The 27,458-nt window shown below is 38.4% G+C and overlaps 1 protein-coding gene and 1 long non-coding RNA gene across 15 annotated transcripts in view; one reads left to right on the top strand and one right to left on the bottom strand.

Annotated features, from left to right (window-relative positions):
• The first annotated feature begins 713 nt into the window (after positions 1-713).
• Positions 714-24,395, top strand: LOC128075645 (uncharacterized). Of its 4 annotated transcripts, none has more exons than XR_008203941.1 (3): positions 714-862; positions 17,293-18,004; positions 21,392-24,395. It is a non-coding gene; the product is annotated as an uncharacterized LOC128075645 (long non-coding RNA). The 4 variants fall into 4 exon arrangements; XR_008203943.1 differs by having other exon boundaries at positions 715-862; positions 17,877-18,004; XR_008203942.1 differs by lacking the exon at positions 714-862 and having other exon boundaries at positions 8,063-17,476; positions 17,877-18,004.
• The window catches only part of TCF12 (transcription factor 12), a 158,014-nt gene continuing 154,463 nt past the window's right edge, over positions 23,908-27,458 (bottom strand). For all 11 annotated transcript variants that reach the window (XM_052672619.1, XM_052672622.1, XM_052672617.1 and 8 more), the window contains one exon: positions 23,908-26,185. The gene's annotated coding sequence lies outside the window, so the exon portion shown is untranslated. The remainder of the gene's footprint in view (positions 26,186-27,458) is intronic.

The following is a 27,458-nucleotide window of genomic DNA, read 5'->3' as shown; positions in this document are numbered from 1 at the left end:
TTTCTTTTAGTTACAAATAAAGAACTTATGCATAGAACTGTGACCAATAACAAAGCAAATAAAAACAACTTATTCTCTGTTCATTTTCTGGTATCAAAAGAAAGGTGTAAGTAGCACCTGTTATAGGAAGGAAAATTAGAATTCTAGACTGTAAATCCAGGCATTCAGATTTTCTGAAGCAGTCTTAAAAGAATCTCGCTGTTAAGAAGGAGAGCATTCTTTGGTTGAAGAGAGAAATTCAGTTTACAGAATTACAGTCCTGGGAAATGACTGTTCCCAGAACATTTGCCTTTTTTTAAATTAAAAATAAGAGTGTGTGCCTAACACATATAGAAACTTTGTATTCCCAACTAATAATTGTCTATTTTATTAGAAAGAAAGATATTTGGCATAGCGAACATAAGAAGATACTGTACTTTGTTTAAACTATTTAGTTATATCTTTTTAAAATTAATCTAATGATGCATCATTAGATTAATTAATGTACTGTTGTATTTAGTTACATAGATGAGAGAAAAATATTTTTTAAAACCCTATTTTATTATCTTATCCTTTTTTACTGTATGTTGTCTTATTCAGTAGGGCAGTGCTAAAAGATATTTATAGTGACATTCAGTGCTTTATGTAGCCTCATAATCTTAGTTGCTTACAGTTAAAACATGATAGCACAACTTTTCACAGATCTTTGTATCAAAGCCTCTCCATGTTGTCTTTAATCACTCTCAACTTCTGGATTCTTTCTGTAATTGCAGTATCCTTACTGAGATGGAAGTCTTAATGAGGAAAAATGGTCCATTCCCAGTGGAGATAAATTTAAGATCCTGTCATGCATCAGTGGTGGCCTTTCTAAGCTGGGTTACGGGTAAGTGCAGAAGAGATCATTACTCCAGCTTCAGCCATTCTTTTCAGATTAAAACAATGGCATTCACAGGGATAGGAAAAGACATTCAGTTGTTTGAACAGCTGTTTCTGTTCTCTTCCGGAGAGGAGGAGTCATATCAGGTGCAGTCATGCTTACTGGTTATGTTGATATAACAGTCCTTTGACTGTGGCCATCATAGCATCTTCACATTGCAGACTTCCTTGTGAAGACACTTAATTAATTTCATTGAGATGCTATTCAAAGCTGCAGCAGTTAATAGTCATCTCATTCAGTGTGAATTATTTGGTATTCAGCTAGACTCAAATGTATCTGCTTTAATGGACACACAATTATTTATTTATACTCCATGTCTAAGTTACGCTTCCCAAATCTTGTTGTGGTTGTCAGGAGCTTCTTCCATGAGTGTAGTCCTTGTCAGCAGTTAGCACACTAACATTTGTTGGTGGGTGAATTTATGATGACCGAAGCCTGGTTAGGTTGACTTCTGAGCTTGTGTCCAACTCAGGATTGTGCTTGAATCAGGATGTGCAGATTTGCTCGACATGTGAAGTTACTGGTACTGTTCCTGCATAAGTGCCTCCTTGAAAAGGGGCCTTCATCACCTACATGTGCAAGCAGTTATTGAGTTGGAAAAAAAGAGTAAAAAAATCCTCTGATGTGGAAATTTTTTTACGTTCCCTATTTGATGCCTAATACTCAACTAACTCAACCTATACTGCATGCAAATGTTCTAATTCCTGTAAAATAATGTCCTAAATTCTCATAGAATGGAAGTCTATAAAGCATGTATCACTGAAAAAGAGAAATAATTTTAAATCGTAATATTTTACTTGAGAGTGATTACATTAAGCATGAAATCTGTGTAATTCCTGCTATTTCTGATTTTTGCTACAAATGAAATTGGGCTGATTGTGAAGAATGTTACTGAATTCTTCTGTACGTTAAAAAGGAAGTCAGGACTTCTGTGGGATGTAGAGTGTTATCACTGTCACAGTATTTGAGAGAGGGGGGTCTCAACAGCTGAGAGATGCTTTCCAATATGTGTGGACCTCTTCAGGCACAAATACTAGGTAAGAAACATTTCCTTCTAATTAGAAAAGTAATTTTAAGCAGTAAAAGATGTAAAAGCTTAAGGACTGTTCTTGTCAAAGAGAGATGTTTCTGAGAAGAATTAGGGCAATAGAGGATTATTGTTTTGTTAAGCCCTTGATTGAGATCTCAGACTTTCATCAGTTCTGTAACAATACAAGCAGGAGATCTGAGGCTCAAACACATCTTCAGAAAAAAGATTTTGGAGAAAGAAAATAAAAATAACCCCAGACTAGGATTTAGCTTTTGGTATTTATAACTCTTTGTTGAAAGCCGAGGAATTTTTTTCCCATGATCATGCCCATTGTTTCTAAAAAAGGATGGGAAGAAATGTTTGCTTATGATTTCTAAAATAAAATAAAATTCTTAAGTTATTTGAAAAATTCCAGAACAGAATATGAAAGATCTTTCCTTTAGAGAAAAATTCTGGAGTTGTCATTTGAAAGCTGTCCTGAGTATAATCAAGATTAGAGCCTTAAACGAAGGCAGAGCTCACTTATCTGATCTGATCCTAGCATAATAGTCTAGCATGTGATATTATTCAATACAAGTTACGTAACAGTTAATGTTTACGTGCACAATTTTCCTTCACCAGCATTTTTAACCTGTGCAGATCCTTGAGAAATGCAAGCAGATTTGAGGGGGAAAAAGTTACGCATTAACAAAAGGGGGAAGTTACGCATTAACAAAAGGGAAAAACAAAAGAAAAAATCTGACTTGGTTAAGATGAAAGCAAAACAGAAAACTAATAAAGAAGATCAGAGAACCTAGAAATAACTGTTGACAGGCTTATGTGCTGGCTGTTTAAAATCACATGCTATTAAGCATTAGCTTTCTGATGAAGTGTTTGCACACAAGATTGCCTTTCTCTAGTAAATGCTAAAGATTACCCCTGACTCATTTGTGTTTGTATGTTTTCCGTGAATATGTGTGGTTACATCCTACCGTTTATCAGCCACCATGTATGGAGGTCACAAGTCCCCTGCCTCATTAAAGGACAGTGAGCCAACTGAAGAACAACTCTCTTCTCCCTTGAGGCATCTGAACATATGGTGCAGGAGTAGTACGGTTAATTTTTAAAGCAGTCAGATCTGGGAAGAGGCTAAGCAGTAAGTACACAAAAAGTGGGTAATATAGCAGGATATACAGAGAGTTAATTTCTGCCAGATTGTTTTCCTGTTTTATGAGTAGAATTGGTAGACTAGATTTTCAAGCTTGCCATGGTTTCTTATGAACTGAGAAGTAAAGACAGACTACTATCATGACCTGGTTTCATACTAATGTCAGTAATGTAGTAGAATGGATAGCAGCATTTTTCGATCAGCTTAATGCTACAAATTCAAACTTGCCATGGGGAAGAGGCCAAAAGAGAATATTTAAACAGTACTTCTGAAAACTAACTTCTGTGTCAGAGAAGCTGATTACTTTTTTGTAATTTTTTTTTTTTCTTAATTAACAAGCAGTTTCAGAAACCTCTTCCTACTATACTTGCACAGAAAAAAACCACCGCCATCAACAAAAAATCATAAGGAAGTGTTTCTGCTGCTGGAGAAGAGAGGTGGGAGGGGGGAATAAGACCTTGGGGTAGAATAAATAGAATTAATTTTTTCCTCCACTTTCACCAGCTGTGCAGAGTGCTGGGAAGGAAAGAGTGTCACATACAGTTACTTCCTTCTTTCCACTACGCAACAAGAAGCAGAGTGCCTGATTTGTTGTCCAGCTCCAGAAACAGATGTGTTTTTAACTTCTATTCACAGGGGTATGAGTGCATACACAGATGTAGCTGTATGCGTATGTACTTTGCTTATTTCCACACACTCATAGCTGATTAAGGAAAGCTCCCCAAGACTTTGTCAGTCAACTGCAGCCTGCACTAATCCAGAGCCAGAGTTATGTTTTTCACCAGAATAAGAGTGGTATTAATGCTATCTAGATCAAATACCCGAGAAAGAAGCAAGGCAGCTGGGGTTTTTTGAGCCTGGCATCACTGAGTTGTACTGATAGAGTTGTGTACTGCAGTAGGGAAGACACCTGGAAGCCATTTCCTGCTTGTGAACTGATCTCCCTCCCCCTTCCTCTCTAAGATAAGTATATGCAATGTGGCTTTTGGCCACAATGAGTTTTTTTGGATTTCTAATGTCAGGAAGGCTTGCTTTAAAGGCAGAAATCCAGTTCTTTCCTCAAATATAAAACTTCAAAAGACCATTTTTTTCTTCTGATGCTTTTTTCAAGTCTCTTTTGAATTCAGATTTTTACAACTCTGAAAAAGTCTTTACAATTTCATCTTGGAACTGGCAAATGAACCTTAACAGAACAAGACAGCTTAGGTACCAACCTGAGCTTTCACACTTTCAGTCCTAGAGCCACTGCTTTTCTAGCCATACTTTACTGAAAGATAACAGGTTAAGACTTTTCCCCTATCCTCCCTCTTCCTTAACTGCTTGAAGTTTCTTTGGCTGAGCAAAGTGAGTACATATTTTGCTCATGAGAATGTTTTTGAGCAGCAACTTTTCTGATAGGTTTCTCTTGTGCATTGTTATTCTTGCCAGGAGACTTCTCCTAACTTTTTTCCTCTGGAAATATTTCATTTGGCAGAATGGTCTTCCTGTTTTAGCTGTTGGGTAAGGTTTTGGCCCCCATGAAATTACCAGGAACCAATGAACTGAAAGATGCCAACATTTTTACCTTTTATCTTTCAAAACACTTTAGAATAGCAGCACACAGTGCCTTGTCGGCTTGTAAATGCTGAATATTTTCTTTGATGTCTTCTGTTGAAATGCTTGTCTTAGAAAAAATAAAGCAGAGGTGGAGGAGTTTTGCCTTTCTGACACAAATTTATAAACAACCACCAAATCATTAATCTGTATTTTTCTAAAAGTAGTCTCATTTCTTAACAGAAGTCTAGAAATTCTTAAAAACAAATGGTAAATAGAGAGCCAAGTACTGGAAGACAGTTAAAATATTTGGGTTTTTTTCAAGATCTTACACAGAATTTCACTCTTAAATGTTCAAGATTTTAAAGTTATATATTTTCTAAAGAAATGTTTTAATGTACAATTTGTCAGTATCATCGCATTGTCATACTTTTGCAGCAGTTATTTTAATAACTGCTTTTTATCCCTTCATTAGTGACCCATACTTGCTGTGTCTGAATCTAGGCTGAGCCTTTAAGTCTTTCTGTGGAAAATAGGAGTTCATAGGGAAGTCATGCTCTCGCTCCATAGAAGTATAAATGATAATGTAAAGCTCAAATCGTCAGGGCACACTAAAAGATGGCACTTGCCTAAGAATCCCATCGTGACACAACAGCCAGCACAGCAGAAGCCTCATCAGCTAGGGCCCCATCCCACAGTAACAGCAAGAAAGCAGAGAGAAGGCTCCAGAGTGGCAGTAAGGGCTAATTAAAAGTCCGGATTTAAGTAAAGTTTGCAAAGGCAAGGCAGGTGTGATGTGAAAGCAGAAAATCAGTCTGCAGGTCAGGCTCAGCCCCATCATCACCAAGCAGGTCTACAGTGACAAGATGGAGCTGAGGAGAAGCTGGGAAGTCAGGTGAGGTCAGGGTCAGATCAGCAGGGTCTATGATGAAGCACAGATATAGACATTGCTAAACACAGGCACACATATAACATAGCTCAGGAAGGAACTGAAAGCCTAGGCCTAAGCTTAAATGAAGCCCCTGAGGCCACAGGCAGGAAGCTGTGGGGTGTAAGCCCCAGATGAAACTGGTCAGGACCATTATGGCCTATAAGTGCGCTCAGAGACCTGACATAATTTGGTGGAATATCCACTCTCATATTTTCACGCATAAGCAGAAAAAGGGAGAATTATGATTGTGGTTTGACCTGCGCTGCATTTTCTGACCTCTGAGTGCCTGAATTCTCAACTATGACATTACAGTAATGCTATGTCTACCCAAAGTTTATATAAACACAGAGTATGTTAAACAACTGACTTATGATGTGATACTTTTGTTTCCACTGAATTCTAGACCATCTGTATACTAAAGAATTTCTAGACAGTTTTTTTACTAAGTAGTTACAGATATTCCTGGAGTATTTTCCAGTATGTACTTTTATATTTATATTTTATTTCCCTTTTTTTTTGCAATTAAACATGGACTCCAAGGCTTGGTTGATGTGTTTGTACTTTAAAATGCCTCTGTACATTTTAAACCTTCAGAAATCTCTATTTTTGCTGTTCAAATTAAGAAAAATAATGCACTTTTTTTTTTCTAATGCCTTAGAGTTGGTATAGTGAAGTTTCAAGTCACCTGATTTCTGAAGAATGGTTTGGCCCATGCTTATTAATAAGAAATGTTTTTCCATCTTTTCCAAGCTGTAGTGATATATATAGCTACCTCAGGTTCCGGAACATAGAGTAGTATGTCAGCAGCATTGCAACATAAAATTAAAACAGACACTGTACTTCCTGGAATAACTCCTACTCGCTGTGTAAAACATCCAATTAATGAACAGCATTCCCTTACTTTATAACTTAAAAAAATGGATGATTCTTTTTTCAGCAGTGAGAATATTCAAAATACTATCCATTTACACCAAGTTCTCACTGAGTAAATATGGGCAGAAAGGCTCCGTTTCAGTCCCTCACAGGAAGGGATTTGATCCCAACAAATTGATTCACTATTGACTGAAGCACAGTCATTTTCTTCCCTAGTTCTGGCTGTTTCCAGTCTGACACTTTGCTTTGATTTTAATAACCTGGTGTGAATTAAAATTTCGGGTGCATAGCAACACCTTTTTAGAATAAGGAGTATCAGTAAGTATATCCAGGAGTAACACTGCTGACCCTCGGCTTTCCTCTCAACCCGCACAATAAGTATGTGATGTAAAACAATTGACCACCTAGCTTCTGATTAAAAATTATGTATAAAACATGAACACACACACACAAAGAAAGACAGATCAGAGAATCTGTGGGAGATCAGTAGGAAAAGGGGAAAGATTCAGTGTGGCCACGTAAATAGTATCACTTTACTCTTAATTTCTTAATTATAATGCTGACAACCTTGGAAAAACTGGACATGTCCTGAGAAAAGAGTTATGACAGAAGGTTTAGATTAGATGTTGGGGAGAAGTTTTTTTACAGAGAGAGTGGTGAGGTGCTGGAACAGACTGCCCAGAGAGGCTATGGATGCCCCATCCCTGGAGGTGCTCAAGACCATGTTGAATGGAGTCCTGGGCAGCCTGCACTACTAACAGATCTGGAGGTTGGTGGGGGGTTGGAACTTGATGATCCTTGGGGTCCCTTCCAACTCGGGCTGTTTTATGATTCTATGCCTCTAAAAGGAACAAAAAAGCTACAAAGAAAGAATCACAGCCAACATTAAATCAAATGAAAACTGTGGGCACAGACAAGCAAATTGCAGCTCACATCTAATGGAAAACTGAGCTCTCATGGAATGCAAGGGTTAATGAAAGGATTATAACAACAACTCCAGGCACTCCAGTGGACTCAATTCCCTTAGATTGTTGGGACAACAAAAAAGCTGAACGTCTTTGTCTCCTGCAATTGCTTTGTTCATTACCCTCCTAAATCCTCCAAACAAACAGCAAACAACCCAAAGCCCTCCTGTCACGCGGACATAGTCTTGCTATTATGAAGGTTCCACTTGTAAAAAATGTTCTTGTCTATTTCTGTGCTTTTTAACATTTTATCCTCTTACCAGGTTGAAGGTCAGCAGAGCTCACAAAGAAAATATTGTAATTTGTTTTGCTAGCAAACAAGCAGTTTGCCAGAGACACGATGCTTTAGTGCAGGCTTTATGTTTAACCCAATACTGATTTAGGATTCTGAAAAGGTAGCTTGAAGCCAGTTGGAAATGTGTACTCTTTGAACTCATTTTAAGCATCATCTGCAGGGTCTCTACTGCCTACAGATTTCAGTTTACTTTTAGTATTCCTTAACTTTTGTTTTCTTGTACATCGTTTCATATACATTCTTGTGTACATTATTCCTGTAGGTTTTCTGTTACAACAGGCTCTATATATCCTTTAGTTTCTATTCCAGCTGTTGTGGCAAGCCTTGTGCACTCCACAATTTTCTCACCACAATTTTCTCACTTACCAAATAGTGCAAATCCTTTTGCATTCTTCACAAGTCCAAAAGTGCTTTTGCTCCCCTCAGGCCTGCTGTGCAATCCTTTTCCCAGTCATTCACCAGTCTTTTCACCTTCATCCAGCTTCAGCTGAGGGAAAGACAATAAACTGGATATCACTTGACACCTGGTAAGCTGGCCCTCACTCCACCTTTTCCTCATTCTTTTTTTTTTTTTTTTTTATGGTGCCTGAAATACAGATGCCTTCCTCTAAGTACCATTTACCAGCCATTTCAGATACTAATAGTCAAACTCCTTTTTTACCCTTTATTTTCTTTCAGGGAACCTTTTGCAACCCTAAAGATTGTCCTACAGACCCATTACAGTCATGGCAGGAAAGCAGAGTGATTGTCAGGACATGGAGCAGAACACAAGGAAGAAGTCAGTGTGGGTGCTAGTAGTCACTGGGACCTCCTTCTGGAGAGGTCAAGACTGCAAGTGGCAAGCTGTCAAACTAGTGTGTCAGGGGAGGTATCTCAAGTCCTTTTTGAGGATGAGATTGGAATTTAATCCATTCTCCATTAGCTTTAATATCTGCTATCAAATCAAAAAACAAGCTCAAAAAAGGAAGGAATGATTTGATGTCTAGAAAGAGCATTAATTAGGATTGATAAAGCATAATTCTAGCACAAGAAGAATATATAGAAGTATTTTTGTAATTATCTTAGTTAACTGGGACATAATATTAATTCTTTACATCACTAACATTTCTAATCTCTCCATGGCTTCCGTACCTGAACAATATTTCCTTTCTCTCATTCTGAATCATCAGACTGCACTTTCTGTTGGGAAACACCAGCAAAATGGCAGGGATTAAAGAGAAATCCAATCCAAATGACAGGATGAGAAGGATTTCTAGAAGCTGTTTGTTAAATACGTTTATTTAAATAGTTTTTTTTTTTTAAATAGCAATTGATCTCAGATATGACTTGATGTTAGAAGCATAATTGCATTCATTCATAGCAAGGAAACAATTGCTTATGAGAACACTTTCCACAAAGTGGTAGTAAGATGTCTTGATCTAGTTTTAATTCAGTCCAAGCTGTTAGTAGGCTGCATTCTGCAGAAGAGTCTCTTAATCTAGTAAATTCAGATGCACTGCATTTGCCTATTTTGCATGAGCAAACTTATGTATTTGAAGTCAGCGAGCTTAAACTGTGCAGCATAATTAGAGGAATGAGCCTCAGGTTGCTTTGTCAAAACATTTTTTAATTGCTGGATTTTAGGATTATTGGATTAGAAGATTAGATGGAATGCCTGGAAATCTTGATTTGGAGCATTAAGTAAGGCTTCTCATGAATGAGTATAATGGCTCTGTAAACCTGAGTTTGAATCAGCTGCTGTAATAGTTGTAGATATTTTCATGCTAGGACAATGCAATTCTATGCTTTCTTTGTTCCTCCCTACCCTCTCTTTTTTAACATAATTTTTAATTTTAAGAAACCTTTTGACCTTCCTGTCTGAGAATCAATTACTGACTTTTGAGTAGCTGCGAGTGCTATAGTCCCTCTGGGTGTGGTCTTTGAATTGCTAAGCTTCCTTGCCCATATGTTTCTAAAGGAGTCTTGACACCAGACATTCTCCCTTCAGTGGATGTTTATCACTTAATTACATTACAGTCAGTAAGCACAGGTACAGTTTTTATGGCATTCTTACGTTTACAAGACACTGTCAACAGAGCATTCTGCATCAATTAAACAGTTTCTCTGAATCCCATAGATGGTAAACTACAAGTTTTCCTTTTTTTTTTTCAATATGAGGGTGGATTCACTAGCAAGTGCAGAGTCTTCACACATGGCACACAGAAAACTGCTCTGACGTTCTAGTTTATCTCACTTTGTTGGGAGACATAGTTCTTCACTCCTAAAGTTAGTGAAATAAAGATTTCTATAGCTGCTGGTACTCTCTCTGAACAGCCCAACATTTTGCAGACCACAGCTATAGCTATGAAGGACGAGCAAGATGTATATGCTGTGTGTACATGTGTGTGAATGAGCAGAAAAGTAATGGCATATTGATGTACAGATTGTTATACAGGGATGGAAACTTTGGGTCCTGGTCCAAATCCTCTAAAGAAAAATGCAATGAAGTTGGTCATGCCAATTGAACAGAAATATCTGCTGACTTCTGCTGGGGTTCTCAACCTACAATTTCAGAGTCTAGATGTTTCAAATGGGACGTTTAATCTACTAATGTAGTGTTGCTCTTCCCTGAAATTATTTTTAAGTATTAGAAAGATGGCTTTAAATTACAGAATTTAAGAAGTTATTTAAAATAAACTGTCATAAATTTTGCAAGGCAAACAGAACAGGAATTGAATTCAGAAGCAATAAAGAGGCAACTGTGGTAGCCATATTCCCAAGCTATAGACAGAATAGTTTTTGGCACTTCAAAGTTCTGTGCACCCTAATCACTTTGTATTTGGGCTGCTAAAGTGACTGCATCCAAAATAAAAGCCAAAATACTAGAAGTATCCCACTACAATGGAGATCATGGGTTTTCTGAGCAGCAGGATTAGTATGGGAAGTTGTAAATCATTATTTTGTTTTCTGGAGTAGAAGAAAAATACTCCAGTGAAAGTTCAGCATCTTTTTCATCAACTGGTATTTTTGACACTGATTTCCACAAAGCCAGAATTTTGCCTTATGAGTTTGACAGTCTTCTCAGGATTTAACATACCTGAATTAGCAGAATTCTGTGTATTGACAGTTTTCATATTTTCAAGTTGAAATTGTAGGAATAAAAGAGAAAGCAGTTTATTACTTCTGGTTTTGGTGACAGAGCTTCACCCAAACCAAGTGTTTCACTAAATTCTCCAATATTATCCCCAAATATCACTATAAGAACTGCACGTGATCTGTATGTCAGCAGCACCACCGCTATCTTTATGCCAATGGATTCTTTCTTTGTGTGCCACTGGCTTTAGAAAGCCAGTTGACTTTTTTTTACTTACTTGTCTCTTAAAAGACATAAAAGACACCATTCCAAAGATTTTTCTATTCTTAGAGATTCACATCAAAAAGAAGTGTAGAAAAAGCTGTAGTATATATCTGAACTCTGTCATTTAGGTTATAGAAGTTTCTTATTAATCAAAAATATTCCTGCCGGAAACAGATTCAGACTTCTTTGGTATTTATAAATCCTTTGCTAAATAAAATAAAAATGAATTATAAAATCAAGTTTCTTTTGAGCCTATGTCCTTGCAGCTGCACTCCACTTTCAAGATTAACACATCAGTTATTAATTTAGAACGACAACAGCAAGCAGTCCCCAGCCTTTAATTAGTATCCTTTCAACAAGCACATAATCTTTGTTAATAAAATCTCCCTTAAAGTAGTTTATCTGTGGTCTCACTTGCCATTGTAAGCAATTGGCATCAAATCTTGGGTAGTTTGTAGTGCTTTCTCTAAAAAGTCTTTTAAAAGTGGATAAACAGTTACATTTCACTGAATAGAAACAGCATTTAAAGAAAGTCACCCTCAATCCAATAGCAGAGGTGGAAGTAAAATCTAGTTTCCTGAATGGCTCTATTGTGCAGTCAACTAAGCTATGATGCTGTCTCCTGTCTCAGTATCTTGCAAGGAAAGGATTAAATTCTGATTCCTAGTTGTTATTTCTTCTTTCTGTCAATATCAAGATCTTAGATCTGAAAGTTGTAGTACAATATTGTAACTATAATACCAAGAACAAAGGCAATCAAGATGACTGAGAAAGGTCAATGTTGCAGTGCAGTTTAATTGAGAACCCAAGAAAGACCAGAAGTCATGTCACATCTCCAGAAGTCATGAGTAAAAGTAATGTCCCAAACACCACGGGTTGCTCTAGAACTTTCAAAAGGCATCAGCTTTTACCATGACCTAAGAGCATTAACCTTAGACATGAGCTATTTTAATTTGCTTCTTTGTTGTATGCTTTTTTTCTTCTAGTTAAGTCAACGCTGAAGAATTAAAGAAAAATCATGAGGCAGGTATTATCAGATAAGGAAAAATATAAGAAAAATGTATTTCAACCATCCTCAGTAGAATTTCAGCATTATTTTCTTATATGCCTGCTGCTTACATGCCTGCAAGCTAAACTGGAGGTTTTATTGCTGTGACAATTCCTATGTTTCTGTGGCATTCCAGAAACCACAAATTAGAAAACAGTTTCTTACAATGTAATACCAAACAAAACACAACATGATCTTCCTTCTTTCTCATGCACGTTAACTGTAAAATGTTTCTTTGTTCAGAATGTGGCTCTGATTACATTTCTCTATCCAAAAATAAACACTGTGCAAAGAAGAAAGATGCAAGGAGAGGAGGAAAGCCTGTCAATGGGCCACCCTCAGGAAAACCTCACAAGATCTACTGTCTGTCTCTGCAAACCATGGAAGAGCTGAGGAAGTGATCCCAGCTTGGTGGTCTTATTTTTAATTAAAACAAATGAGGCTCTTTCAGCTGCTGCAGATAAATATTTGATGAAAAGAGACAAGGACAGATGTCAAAGACTGCAGTAAATAAAGAACAAGACCAGGAAAGCAAATGTTACAGCAGCATTTTATATACCAAAAAAAAAAAAAAAAAAAAGTTTACAAATTTCTGTCAAATGTCTTCCCATCCAGGGCTTAATTTTACTATGAGTCTTTCCAAAAGCAGGAAAACTAATTGCTTGTGATCACTTTGATAAAATAGATTGAAAATACAAATGCACATAGCTAAAGAAAAACATAAAAATCACTTTGCTGCACAGCATTTAAAAATAGCTTGGTGATTATACAATGGTATAAGCCAAACCATGAAAGTGCAGATACTAGAGTTAAGAATGAAAATGTGAAATACTTACTTGATTGAAGATGGTTAAGAAGAAAAAGTAAAAAGTTGACTGCAGCGCGTAAGGATCTACAAGCAGATGCCATAGAGATGTTTAGTTTAACAGTAGGAATAAGAGAAGGAAAAGCAGCATCCAGTGACATTAAGCAACAGCCAACCGAATTCAGATAAGAGATGACAAATGCATTTTAAACACTGAGGAAAAGCAACCTTGTACTGCAGTGGGCTTTCCATAATTTGATGTAGTAAAATCAATCTTGAGTTCTAACCACTCTGTTTTGGTTCCGCTGAAGTGGACTTATGCAATAACTTTAAGAGGTACTTGCAGAAGGTAAAAATAAATTATCATTAATGTCTCTGCTGGCCAGAGTACTGAACTGTGGGTCATGTGAGATACCTGCTCATTCCCATTGGAAATGTCAGGAAAAAAAAACAAAAAAAGATAAACTCAGGTGCAAAGCAATCTAACCAGTAGATTTTAATTTGAGGAAAAAAAGTAGGTTCCCAGTAAACAATTAGATTTATGGTGTTCTGTTCCTGACAGTGGGTGAAAATTAAAGATTCATGGATATCTGTTCTTTTATTTATATACCATAAATCTTACATTTGGAAGATCCTTCACAACTGTCTGGCATGTCATGAGGAATGTTGGGCTCCTGCATTCTTCACATGGAGCAATATCTCAAACTCAGCTACTTGATGCCTAGAAACCCAAAACAAATGACCTAACTTCTTCCACTGAAAGAAGAGTTTTGGGAAAGGGATAAGGGACAGTAAAGTCCCCCTGATTGTCTAGCAGATCTTCCTCATACTTGCCTACTGTTTAGATCAGTTGATTTAAAAATCATTATATTTTTCATTTAATTTAATAGAATTAAGAAAGATAGACAATATGATAGAAACAACTACATAAATGTTAAACCTGTGTGCAGACACAGGTTTTTATTTAATATGAAGAGATTTTATTATAAATCCAAAGTCTTTTGGAAGTGCAGAGATTCGTTAGTTACATAACACTCTGGTTGCCAGTTTCCAAATTTGTTTTCCTTATCAAAACAAGTTATAAAATACAGGATAACATAGCAAACATAGCAAAGTATAATCAGAGGAATGAAAACTTCAGATAATCTAACCTGTTTAAAGGAAATCTTACTACAACAGTGTACAGATTTTCTCTCCTTCATCTGCATATGTGACACATACTCGTATCATAGAATCACAGAATAGCTTGGGTTAGAAGAGACTTTAAGGATCATCAAGCTCCAACCCCCCTCCTGCATACAGAGCCACCAACCTCCATATCTAATACTAGACTACTGATATCTTGTAATTAAAGCAACATAAAGAAAGGCCTCCAAATACAGATGGGCAAGGCCAGGCCAGGCAGAAGGAAGAAAAGTAAATATAACTTCTCGCTTCTGTTTAAAGCCATAGGATGAACCTGTGATTGCATCTAATCCTACACCCTTTCACATCCTGAACCCTAACCATAAATGTATGCTTTTCTTGGATGCATAATTTGAGGAGTTCATTATCTATATTTTATTATCATCTAGCTTTTGTGTTTGAAGCACCTTAGAGTTTTTAAAGAAAAAAAAAATCAGAATTTAGTACACTTGAAAAGACACCATCATATACTGCTACTACACCTAACTCATATATTCCCTGCAGTTTGAGAGGCTGTCTCTCCCCTCCCACTTCCTGTGCTGAATTAGCAGCTATATTTTGATGCCACTCTAACATTCACATTTTTCCTGAGTCAATCCCTGCATGCATTCATCCATACATTCCCTACTCCCACATTAACTTTTTACAGTCTGATGATGCCTGCTTAGTTCCTGGATGCAGCAGGAAGTAAAATATCTGAAACTACATGAATGAAAAGCAGGAAGACTGGCCTGCAGTAATACCAAGAGCCAAGTACAAGAGGGCTAAATGTTCCCCTTTATACTAGGATTGGCAGAGGAAGATAAACCACGATCTAAATTAGTAGCTGATTCCTAGTCAATAGCTGAATGGTTAACATGGCACTCAGTTACCACTAGTGGCTGGTACTGGAATCACCATCAACTGTGTATTTCATAACTGAATCACACCAGAGTTCAGTACTGCCTTATATCTTATGTAGCAGGAGCTAAAGATGTTTAGAAGGGCATAAGAGAGTTTTACATCTAATCCACGTCTTTTGCAAAGGGCAAATGCCTAATCCCACATCTCTTACCTGCAAAGGAGTTAACGGGTAAGGAGTAAAGGAATTATTCAATAAGGAAAGGAGCAATATGATGGAAAGAAAAAGAAATCACCTAGGATCAAACATAAAGAATTCAATAGCAACCTCTCGGCATGAATTTACCTATGATCCGATGCAACCAACCTGACAAGCTCCCAGAGATAACAGTTTGTCAATTTCCCATTTCAAAGGCAGTGCGATAATTGAAAGCTTTCAGATATATCACATGGAAATCAAACTTTCAGCAAAAAACAAACTTTCTGATAAAGGCCTGAGCTTAATTCCATTGAATTCAATGACAAATCCCAGCAGCTTTCAATAGAAGCTGAGTGAAGCTCAAGGTGAAAAGCAGCTCTGAGAACAGTTACAATCAACTAAATCCCCAGCTAGGTCAGAAAAATTGTGAGAATATACTTCATGTAAGTGGAGCTTGGGTTGGGAATTCAGGACTGACTTGCAAGGATCTCTGACACTGAGCTCTTTAAGAGACACTTAGAGAAGCCTACAATGTTCAGCAAGGTCAGCATGTCCCCAGTTTTCATTGTATTACCACATGCTGCTAAGAACTTTCATAGCACCTGACAGTTACCCTCTTTATTTCATCTAAAGCAATCTACAGGCTGTCAACACAAGCTGCAGCCAAATTGTTGTACTGGAGTGTAAACACAGAGTTGGTTGATGAAGCAATAAATAACATGAACAGGGAGAAAGGGCAAGAACTTTTTCAAGAGCAAGGAACACAAAGAAATGTACAATGTCAAATTTAAGGACTATTCAGCCCAAGACATGAGAGAGGCATGGAATTGATGTGTACGCTACCCTTGTATGTCTCCAAAGCTGAACATGATTCTGCAGCTAGAATATGACTCAGCTTCAGATTAACAAAGAATGACAGGATCCACATACTGCAATTGCACACAAACACTCAGAATACTCTTAGGGCATTTCTGCACTACTGGAGCAGTGTCTAAAGGATACTGTCATTTACGCAGGAAGAAATAGAGAAACTTTTCTAAAGAAATTCCTTTCTATTTATCAGAGTTAAGGAAATGGATGGGAGATGTGCTTGGTCTTTGTAATTGTCACTGATGTCTTTTATAGAGCTTCTACTTCTGCAAAGTCTTTTGAACTAGGTGAAATACAAGGAAGAGGAAAGAACAATTTATCTACAATTTCTTTAAAATAAACAAACAAACAAAAAACCTGGAAGGAAGTATAATAATCATTCCCTTCTCTCTTTTACAGATGAAGTTAAGGCCGTCAGAAATTAAAGAACTTACTGAGGTTATAGAGCACAGTCAGAATTTGAACTCAGAGATTCTGAGCCCAACTTCAGTGCCTCAGCTACACATTAATTTTCTTCTTTGTATTCCCTCACAGTCTTAGGCCATGTGGCCACTATTGGTAAAATGAAAAACAGGTGCAGATCCTTGAACAGATGGGAGACCAGCCCTGGCTGATCTCTGGAGGATAATACAGGGTTGCTTTCCGGCAAAGAGGATTCCAAAGAACTGCAGAGGCAACACCCCTGCCCTAAAAGTGAAGCTGTTCTGCTGCACAATAAACATTATCTCTACCAGCCCAGTAAGCGGGAGTATTGAGGCATGCACAGTCTGTAGTCTGTCAGCAAAGAACAGTGCCTTACTGACCTCTTAGAACTGTAGTACTGATACTTTGTTTTTCAGGCATGCCTGTAAAGACTGTAGAGACTTAATTGCAATTCCATTCTTCACAGTAACTGCAGCCAACATTTTGCAGTTGCTGAAACACGAAGTTTCTTCCCTGGAGTAGGCAACTTTGGAATGTCTGACCCTCCAAAAATGCCATTAGTCATACGTAAAAGCTGGAAAAATAACTAGTGGTATGAAACAAATAATCCAGGTAAGAATAATGGTGTATTTATTCTAGATCCGTAAGTACTGAGCCCCTTTTGGGTTCCCTGTTCATGAGGAACTGATAGCTTAGTCTGCAGTATATTGCTAAAGAAAGAACCTGAACTGCTGTCTCAGCAGGAGGGAGATAGAAAATGACTAACAGGGCAATTGCATAGTTCTAAACACAGGACTGATAGTGAAGATGCAAAGTAATTCCCTGCTTTGTGTGACCTACAGTTGTGATCTCTGTATGTTAAAAGATACATTTTCCCTCTATGTGTCACCTGCAGGTATACATCTGCCAAAAGGATTAGAGAAATCACAGCAATTCTCAATTTTCACAGATCCCCACAGCACGTATCAAACCCAAGAGGAGAGCTCTTGCAAGAAGACAGGATATGCTGTGCATTAGATGCTTCTGGTTCCAGCCTTTATTATAGGTTTCTCACTCTTTTAGTGCTGTGTCTGACAGAGGTTAGTTAATCTCACTAAAGCTGCTTATACAGCAAAAAGGCATGTCCAAGGAACTCAAATAGGAACTGACCATTTCTTACATCTCTGTACAAACTGGGAGTACCTGATCTGCAACTTCAGATCAAAAAAATACTGTTAACATACATCTTTTTTGCTCATGCTAGACTGTAAATCAGAATAGCTGGGAAAGTCTACCCTACCCCAGTTTCAATTAGGTTTTGAAGGAAACCATTTTTCACAGATGACACTAATAGAATTTACAGTAAAGACCACCCGGGACACTGGGAATCTCACACTCTTTGGCCTCAGGTTCTCTGATTAGTTCTTCTCAGCTTCACATGTGCTTTTTGAGGGACAAAAAGAATGCTTCCTTCGTTCTGAACTTGGATTTCTCTTTCAGCTGAACATTTGTGAAAGCAGCCGTTCCCATTTGGAAACTTCCAAATCCCCTTTTGGAGCTGAGTACGTACATTACTGAGTTAGTCATGACACCACCTTATAGAGAACAGACAATGAATTTTGGATTCTGTAAGTACCTTTCCTCCCTGTACAGAAGTGCCCTTCCCCCACGCTTTTGGAAACATCTGTCTGTACTGGAAACAGAGGATATGATTTATTTTTATCGCCATTCCTGTCCAACGGGCCAACAGCCCCAGTTTTCTGCTTTCAGATGTAGCACGAGGCAGGGGAATCAGAGTGAAGCACCATTTATGTCAGTGCCTCCTCCCTCCTCAGTTCTCTTATCTTATTTTCATGGCTACCTACTGTGCTATCTTATCACTCAACAGCCTTGCAAAACTCTGCAACTTGACCCCTCCACAGAGAGAGGTGACCTGCTTAGACCTCCCTGCTCTCTACTGCTGCTCCCTTTCTTGCAGAGCAAGTTGCCTCCTTTGTTATTTTACAACTCCTTTCTCAGTGCTTGTCTTACCTCCTCATTCCTCCTTTTTTCTAGCTCATAATGTTTCTTCACTGAGCGTGCACTCAGCTGTGTGGCCTCCTTGGGGTATGCTTAATTTCTCACTGTCCAGCCTGCCCTTTGATGTAGAGGCATACATCTTCTTTTCCATCTCTTCACATGTGCCTATTAATTACTCTCTTCAGAGAGGTTGTTTACTGACTATCACTGTGTTTACAATTGAATGCAGTTAAACATTTGTTCTTCACAGTTTCCCCTCTTTTACACCACCCACCCAGTTTCTTCATTTCTTCCCAATGGTTGCAAAATGGATGTCTCCAAATCACTTTATAAAGTCACAGATGCAATGTACTTACTTTCCCACACCCACCCTGCTTTCAAGCACTACTTTTGCTTTACTCACAGAGAAGTAAAGTAGGTTTTTATATTGGAATTTCTACCTCCAATTGTCTAATAAAAAAGCAGCAGTGAGGCTTAATAATTTGACCTTCCGGTTGCACATAACCTTACCTTGTGAACTGGAGAATGCACAGACAGATCTGTAAGCTTCAGATTTCTGGCCTATGAAGAAATAACATGAACTAAGTACAAAATAGAGAAGTATGCCTACTGAAATGAGAAGGGCATAAACTGTGTATACGTCCTCCTGGGATTAAGGGCCCTTGGGCAGAGGGGATTTTAATGGGATGGGGTGCCTAAGAATTACTGTAGCAAACATACAGAAGGGAAGAATAACATGGTTGTAGTGCAGCAGCTCAGATCTGAGATGAAAATTCCTTCAGATGTCCTTCTCATTCCATATGGGGCTTAAGCATTACAAAAAAAAGTGAAATAAATTTAAAACAAATGTGGGCTACATTATCTTATTCTTTTTCCCAGATTATTGCCAATCCTTTGCCATTTGTATTTGGGAAAAGGAAGGAAGCAGATACCTCAAAGAATATAGGAATTGATTTATGGCAGGGTGTATGAAGCTCACCATGTGTGAGCACGAGTAGGAAAGAGAGAGAGGACAGCTGACAGTAAGAGGGGCATACAGCTGCACAGTCCAACAGTGAAACAACCAGAATAACCCCAAATGACTTAATTTGTGTCTTGGCATAGCATCTGTACCTGTACCGTTAGAGATGGGTACACGAGTTGCCTGTTGCTTTCCAGATGCAGCTTCTGCTTTTAGCACCTATTACAACACAGAATTTACACATGGGAACTGATCAGATTTTGGGCTGAAATCTTTTAAGTTTTGCAAGTAGCAGACGTAGGTGCTTGGAACCTGAAAGTTTGAAGCTTTCTTGTAAGCAGTGTAGTTTGGAGGCTGCATCTCAGGCAATGGAAACTGGAGGGAGGCAGGGCAGGACAGACTGAACGAGAGCGGTGGTTCAGGAAGACCTATAGAAGTATGTAGTGAAAGCTCTGTTTGCACAGCCTTACAGTGAAAAGTCAGCTGTTACAGAAATGGCAGAATTAAAGCAGTTGCAGTTGTGGTTTTCATCAGTTGTCCTGGACATGTAAAATAGCCAAGCCAGAAAAACAGACAGTAAAGTGTAACAGATCCACCCTTATTGTTTCATTGATACCCTCTGATGCTCCCACAAACACAGTATCTGTATTTACATCCAAAATAGTGAGAGCTTTATTAACATATTTGTTATACTTCCGTATACGGAACAACAAATCAATGGACATTTACTTTAACATTACCCTTTTAAAGCTAGAAACAGCCAACTGACTTTAAATGAAAACTGTGGGCACCTGTCTTAATTAATTAGGTAGCGTTAAGGATTAATGTGCTCTCTTATATTCACTGCTAGATACATCAGCATTTATGTTTTTATCATGCAGAAGATCAGTTAAAATGTGAGCTCTCTTCTGCTAGGTGCTGTCCTAACACACCTTTTACTCATACCCGCAAGACTTGCTTCCTTTCCTTGTCACCTTTAGAAGACAGTACTGTGATACACTTTTCAGCTTTTGCAGGTGTCCACTGACTGTTCTGATGACATTTCAAAATATGCTCCAAATTTTTTGAGATGAGGACTTTTTGTTCTTGCACACTAAGATTTCAGTCTGAGCGAATGGGGCCCACACAGTAAATATCAAGCCAACAAACGTCCTGAGGGAGTAATCTGATCTTGGAAGCAGGTTTTTTCAATATTCAGAGAATGTCATTTGGGAGTACTTTGCCACACCTTATGCAACAAACAAAATTAAGCCAATAGTAAGGGGACAAAATGTCTTTTTTTTTTTTGTGAAATTCATTTAAAATCTTTTTCAAATACAGAAAGAAGAAACCAAAGCTGGTAGTCAGGAAAGTAAAACCATTTGAACAGGATCGAGTGGCACAGGACAAGTCTCACCAATGTTCATCTTTGAGATGCAGTCGATTGGAAGTCTGGATCGAAACAAACGATCAGTTATTGAACATTTTGGTTACTTGGTGCCTAATAAACGTACAAAATATGACCAGTGGTTGCTTCTGATAAGCTGGTGCTTCCGGTACTGTTTATCTGCTCATCTGTGGGTGCTGGGGAATAAAAGGCTGAGAAATGCTCTTTCACTGACATCTCAGTCCACAGATGAATTTATAATTTTGGTGTGGATAACTGATTTTTATGTTTACTACAGAGTCATTAATATTGATCAAATTTCTTTGGTCGTATTTGAGTATTAAAGACTAAGCTACTTTTCTACCACCAATATTTCCTTTTCCTCTTTGCAAGCTGGATAGAGAAGATGTGCACTAGTGCACAATTATGTCTCAACTTCTACAAGCATAACAAACCACTGAACTTAATGAATGTACACAAGTAATCTAGACCAGTGTGTTCTGGCATTCCCCAAGTCTTCCTTAGCCAGGGCAGACAGAAAGGGCCTCAGCAGGTCATAAGAGTTGTACCAAAAATCCACCTTATCAGGTTAGCAAGAAACTGATGACTTTGTTTTCCACACAGGTTTACTATCATGTCCATTTACTTTTTTTTTTTTTTTTTTTTAAGAGCTGGATTGTTGAGCTTTCCTAAACAAGTTGATCTTAATATTTCAGAGTGTTGAGTGGAAGATGAAAGGAGTAGAATTTGTTCCATCTGTGACCTGCGTAGGTACGTCTTGTGCTTTTCCAGCTCCGCATCTGATGTCGGTGAATGTAGAATTTTGAGCTATCCTGCAAATTATTCTCTCATCTGTTCAATCACTTTTAGCAGCAGCTATCATTCCTGCAGACGTAGCCTACATTATGTTCCTTTTGTCTCTACGCATTTCGGAGGCACTGTTAAAAACAGAGTGGATCTCTCTAGAAAATGAAATGGCTTTGATGTTCTCATCTCTCCGGTTTACCTGAAATAACCAGAATGCCAAAATATTCAGCACTGACTTTCTCACAGATCTGCCCTCCAGGATCAGTTCTGAGCGACATTTTCAGATTTCTATCAGATTTTATATTTGATATCACTTTTTTTCTGATTTTTTTTTAATCAGTTCTTATTTAACAGATGCCGTCAAGCGCTTCAGAAAGTTTGGAAAGTTGAAATTAGGAGCATTGACAGAGATTCTCTTTACAACACAGATGACTGCAGTTATGGAGAGACTTAGGCCTGGTCTGTGCAGTTTATGTCCAATACAAACATTCCCAGGTGGCTGCAATCAAACATCTAACCAGCCGATGTCATTCTGACCATGCACATGGAGTTGCTTGGGATATCACTCCAACGGTATACCATGTTTGCACAAGGGGATAAACTCATATGATCTTGCTATGGCATCCATGTTGATGGGGGATTAACCATTCAGAAAAACAAATGTTGTAATGGTACAGAATGCTCTCTGCAAATGGCACCTGACTGCTCCTCCACAGGGAAGAGAAAAAAGGATTGGTGCAGCCTCCTAACTGCACAACTTTCCCCCTTTCTGCCAGATCCCATTCTCTGCAGGCTGCAGTATCTCCTCACCAGCACTGTCCCACTGCACAGGACAGGTGGGCAGCAGAAGGCAGGGCTCCTCTCTGCAGGTGGGCAGCAGAAGGCTCCTCTCTGCAGGGCAGCCCTCTGCAAAGGCAAACTTTGCTTTCCAGGATTTGAATTGTCTTTCAGAGACTGCTGCCACCTGTTTTGCCACAATTAATGGGGGAAATTTTAACTCTTCCATAAAACATCCAGAACTGACTTCTTAGATAGTATCTACCCAATGCTAGAGAAAGAAAGATGGCCTCCATTTTAAGATTGTCTCAATGCTTTCAGTTCAGACAAAAATTTCCACACAGTATTTCAGGTGCTCAGAGTTTTCTAGAAGCAGAATGTTACCTGCTAAGGGTGTCCTATGTGCCTTTCCACAAAAAACAACAGCAAAATAGGAAAAAAGCAAGTAGTAAAACGGAGAAAGAAAGGAAACGTAGAACAAAACAAAACAAAGGAATGAAAGACTGGTGATCAGAAAGTGATGTGAACAGGACAGCAAAAGCGTGGAAAAGACAAAGGGGAAAATGCCGTTTTTCCTCTCTGAAGTACATTAAAACTTACGGGACTCATTCAAAAAGAGAACAAGAGTGGTTGCACGCTCAAAGGCTGGATTTAAAATTAGTAATGGAGTAACTTAGAATTTAGAACTCTAGATTCAGCTGGGGAAGGCACCAAGGCACCACTTCCACAGCTCCTAACAGAGGTTAACAACTAAAACACGTACTTACATGGCTGAGTCTCACGTGGTCAGACCATGTTAGAAAGTTCTCTGTAGAAGCACTGCCACATCAGAAAACTCACCAGTAAACCACGCTGACAAGCATAAACTAGAACTTAATCACTGCACAGGAGCAGGCAGAACTAGGAGTTGGAAACAAGGCCGCACACAGCAGCCACACTGCGCGGCAAACACCACCTCACTGACATACGTGGCATCTGTTTGCCTTTTTCGCTGTGTGCTTTTGCAGGGATATTTTCCTTAGAGTAGAGTTAAAGAAAACAGATTTAAAGTCTGCTTGTTTTGTGGGGCTTTTGGCTTAAGCAGTTACGAATTAGACGTGAAGACTTCACTGCTGCCTTGGTATGATTTGAAAACTGCGTACTTCCATTTTCTTTCATTCACACTTGCAAGAAGAAAAACCGTCCACGTTTTCAATTCAAGCTTAAGCCATGGACGTTGTTTTTCCACAAAACACGCACAGGTGCACCAGTCAGTTCACAGCTACTCAGCACCATGAAGTGCAGTACACAGGAGGAGCGCAGATGCTACAGGCGCGTCTTAGGGACAGCAAAGGCAAGGCGCAAGACGCAGCAGCAGGGCGGTGCCTATGGGGAGCGGCCTCTGCTCGACTGCTGCTGGCCTCTGCAGCTCCTTCCGCATCCAGCAGGAGGGCAGACGGGGCGCTCCTCCTCAGCAGGGATTTCTGCACCGGCCCCTTGAGCCTGCTTTGAGAATGTATGTTAGTTCTGCTTGGAGAAAGGCAGAAGCTGTTTTGCCTGTGCTTTTCAAGCAACACAGTACCTACAAGAGAGAAATTTAAAAAACTCACTGATTTACCATGTTAAAAAAAGATGGCACATTTATTGCTACATAAATGTTATATACATAGTGTTTTCTGTTACATTGACAGAAAGTTTTTGAACTTCTCGCTGCTGGTTGGAAAGGTTTATCAGCAATACCTTGAAATTTGACACAGGGTACAAATCTGCAATAAACCAACAATGGAAACTGGAGAACAAGATGAGAAGCAATTCATCTCGGACAATTAGCTCTTACAATACTCCATAGGTACTACACGGTATGCTAGAACCCTACTATGGTCTTACAATGCTATTGTAAATTTCTGATATTAATGAACAGGTTATGGTAAATAACCCTACATTTTTACTACCTAATATAGTAAAATAAAGTAAGAAACTTTTTACTGAAAACTTTTTCGATTTCAAAAATCTAGAAAGAGTAATATTTAGAATTCAAGAAATTTTCTTACAAGATTATTGTATAAAAGACTAGCTACAGTGAAAAATAAGCCAAATGTTTTTTTCTTTCTATTTTATGAAGGAAAGCTTCTGGGCATACTGCAAAGTCTAATATAGCCAAAAAGACAACAAGCTTAGAAGGAAAAAGGCCAGGCAGTGGTACGTGATCACTTTCACACGTCATAAGCAACAAATTTGTTTAGCCAATAAACACTGAAATGAAGAACAAGGCCACAGATATAATCAGGTGTTATCTGATGGTATATGCAAATTAAAGTAACAGAAATGAATCCACTATTTTCACAAACTGTTCTGTTAGGAACCATTGAAAACGTGAGCTTAAATTCATTAGTTTATTTTAACAATCCAGCTTTTGTTCTTTCAAATTAAACGACTCCAGAAAAAGTACTGTTTTGTTCCTGTTTTGTATGGTGAACCAATTACCAGTAATGAAAGATGCACTATATAAACAATAGCTCAGACAACCTTGGCTTAGGAAGTTTCCTCCCATGGTCATTGCAGTGGAAGACAGTTTCCATGGAAGTTCAAAGGGATTTTAACCATTTCAACACGTTTGTGACAAAGGAATACTTATGGACACTGTTCTGGTGGAGAAACATTTAATGGTTTAATGTTAATATGGCTTGGGAGGGGTCATTTGTTTGCATTTGATTCACACTGATTTTTCTCCACTGACAAGCCATACAAAAATGACAAGATAACTGATGTACACAGTAAGGAAAAACTGGTGACCATTGCTCTTATATTCCACTAGGTAAATAAGCCCACCTTACTGGTGGCTATGTCATCACACTACCTGCCACGGTGAATTGAGGATTTTACCATTCACCAAAGATACAGCCTGAAAAAAATCTCCTTTGTATTTTAATGCATTTTGTGCTTACGTACAGCTAACACTTTACATGTACTATATGTAGTACTTACTGCTCGGAAAACAAAGCAACTCTAACAAAGTAGATTCTCCCCACCCAATTTACACTTCACGTTACAAGCTTTACTATGAAGCCTAGAAGCCTAAAAAGGTTTTGTTTATAATTAGAAAAAAAAACATTTGAGGAAAGTCTGAGGGAAAATAAAAATCAATTTTTAAATCTACGAAATGTTATGGTCACAGCACTGCTCCTGTGGAGCCTGCTCAGGAGGCCCCTCACCGGCCTGAAACACGGAGCTCAGTATGGAAGGGTAACTATGACCATAACTGTTCAGATTACCAGAGACCAAAAATAACATAAAAAAAGCTATACCAAGGAATACTTTCCTATTGCGTGGAAAACACTAGTCATATGGCAAAAGGAGAGGAAAGGACAACAAAAGACTTTTCCCTTCCTTTTTTAAGACACTAATAGGTATGCTGGGAATGCTACGGGTCGACGGTTGTCACTGCTTTGTTCTCTGAATGTGAACAGCTTTAATAAATGCTGGCATCCAGCTGAAACTGTATCAGCTTTTAACATGTTAACTTTTCCCTTTATATGTAGACCTTTACAGTTCCATAACAATAAATAAAATTTGTAGTTACAATGCATTTGTCAATTCAGTTTAGGCACAAGGCAACTTCCACAATGAGTGGAGAGATCACAACAGTCTCTGATTGTGCAGAAGCGACACACTGCTTGCAACAGAATGATATGTTCAGAGTATTTCACGGGCTGAAATTCTATCTGAAGATCCTCTATCTTCAATCCTGATGCAGGTGTTGACCAGTAGCTTTGATCATAAGATTGCATTTGGGTTTCTTGCTTCAAGTGTTTTCTCCTGTCAGGTTTGTGTCTTCATATAATGTTAGTTGTCTGTGTCCTTGTGAAGAAAGGTCACCTTCTGTGTATCCTACCAATAATTCTGGAATTTTAGCAAGAAATTTGGGAGGAGAAAAAGATATTAGGAAAAGAAACAGTAAGAAGCATAATATCGACATTACTGAACCGATCTGAACTGGAATTTACGGCATTTTCAGTCAGATATGAAGTGCGGAAGAGTATCACACTGAGGGGTCCTGAAATCTTTTTTCCTGGAGCACATCCAGCACAGGCATAAAAACTAACAACATCCAACCTCCTAACAGGGAGGCAGGGCAGCTGCATCTCCATCCTGCTCAAACACCAGCATCTGTCTGCTATGAGCCAGATTTACATCAACAACTGAGTAGTTACTGAAATCTTCACCTGCTAGAAACAAGTATAGAAACAGGGCATTATTTTCTCTTTTCTAATGCAAAGGCAGTTAAAAACAACCTTCACCATAGTTCTTCAGTTCAACAATTTATTTTGGTTTTAAAAAAGTACGCAACTGCTGTAAAAAGTAATCAGGATGCCAAGACTAGCAAGAATTAAACATGTCCACAAATAAAAGCTTGACAATGGTCTGCCCTCTCGGGGTTAGTGGCAGGGAACGGTTTAGTCTCAGGAAAATGACGTGTTTAGACTCTGGGTACAGAAGAAGCATTACCTGTGAAGCTGAGACCTCAGAAACTGCAATTCGATTTGACTTTGACCTGTGTATTCCTATTTCTAAAATAAGCAAGAGACAGTGTCTAATTTGATCACTGCTGCTACAGACGGGCACTACCAAACACCTTAGGAGTCTGCACTGTTCTACATGAACTATCTTGTACTGCGCTGCTTGGAGCATTTGGAAACACTGGTTTGTCTTGCAAAGCTGCACGCACTGCTTTTTGAATCTTACCTATCTTCACTAACACAGACTGTGAATTAAGAGCTAGCAATCTCTGCTGGGCAGAAGATACAAGTTAAAACGAACAGCCTTAGGGCAGACAGCAAACCTCTGTGAGATGAGAAGCATCTCTAGCTGTTTTTACCAGCATTGGGAAGCAATACGTGGATTTTTAAATGAACAAAAGTGATATTTAGACCACTTAAGTATATATAATCAATCTCTATTATTCTTGGCTTATCTAGCAAGCTGCTAACTACTCCTCTGATGTGACGCCAAGAAGGCCACCTGAGCCAAGAGCTTTATCCATAAACAAAAACACATGCAAAAGAAGAAAATTTCACTCTAATCTCATTATTATTATCAAACTACACAAACCTGCATAATTTGCTTGTGCTGAGAAATACGAAAGTACTTGGCAACATCAAGAAGTTTATACTAG

This window comes from Tympanuchus pallidicinctus, unplaced genomic scaffold (genome assembly GCF_026119805.1).
Source record: "Tympanuchus pallidicinctus isolate F22 unplaced genomic scaffold, pur_lepc_1.0 scaffold12, whole genome shotgun sequence".
Classification (NCBI taxonomy): domain Eukaryota; kingdom Metazoa; phylum Chordata; class Aves; order Galliformes; family Phasianidae; genus Tympanuchus; species Tympanuchus pallidicinctus.
This window is presented reverse-complemented; position numbering and strand designations above follow the sequence as displayed.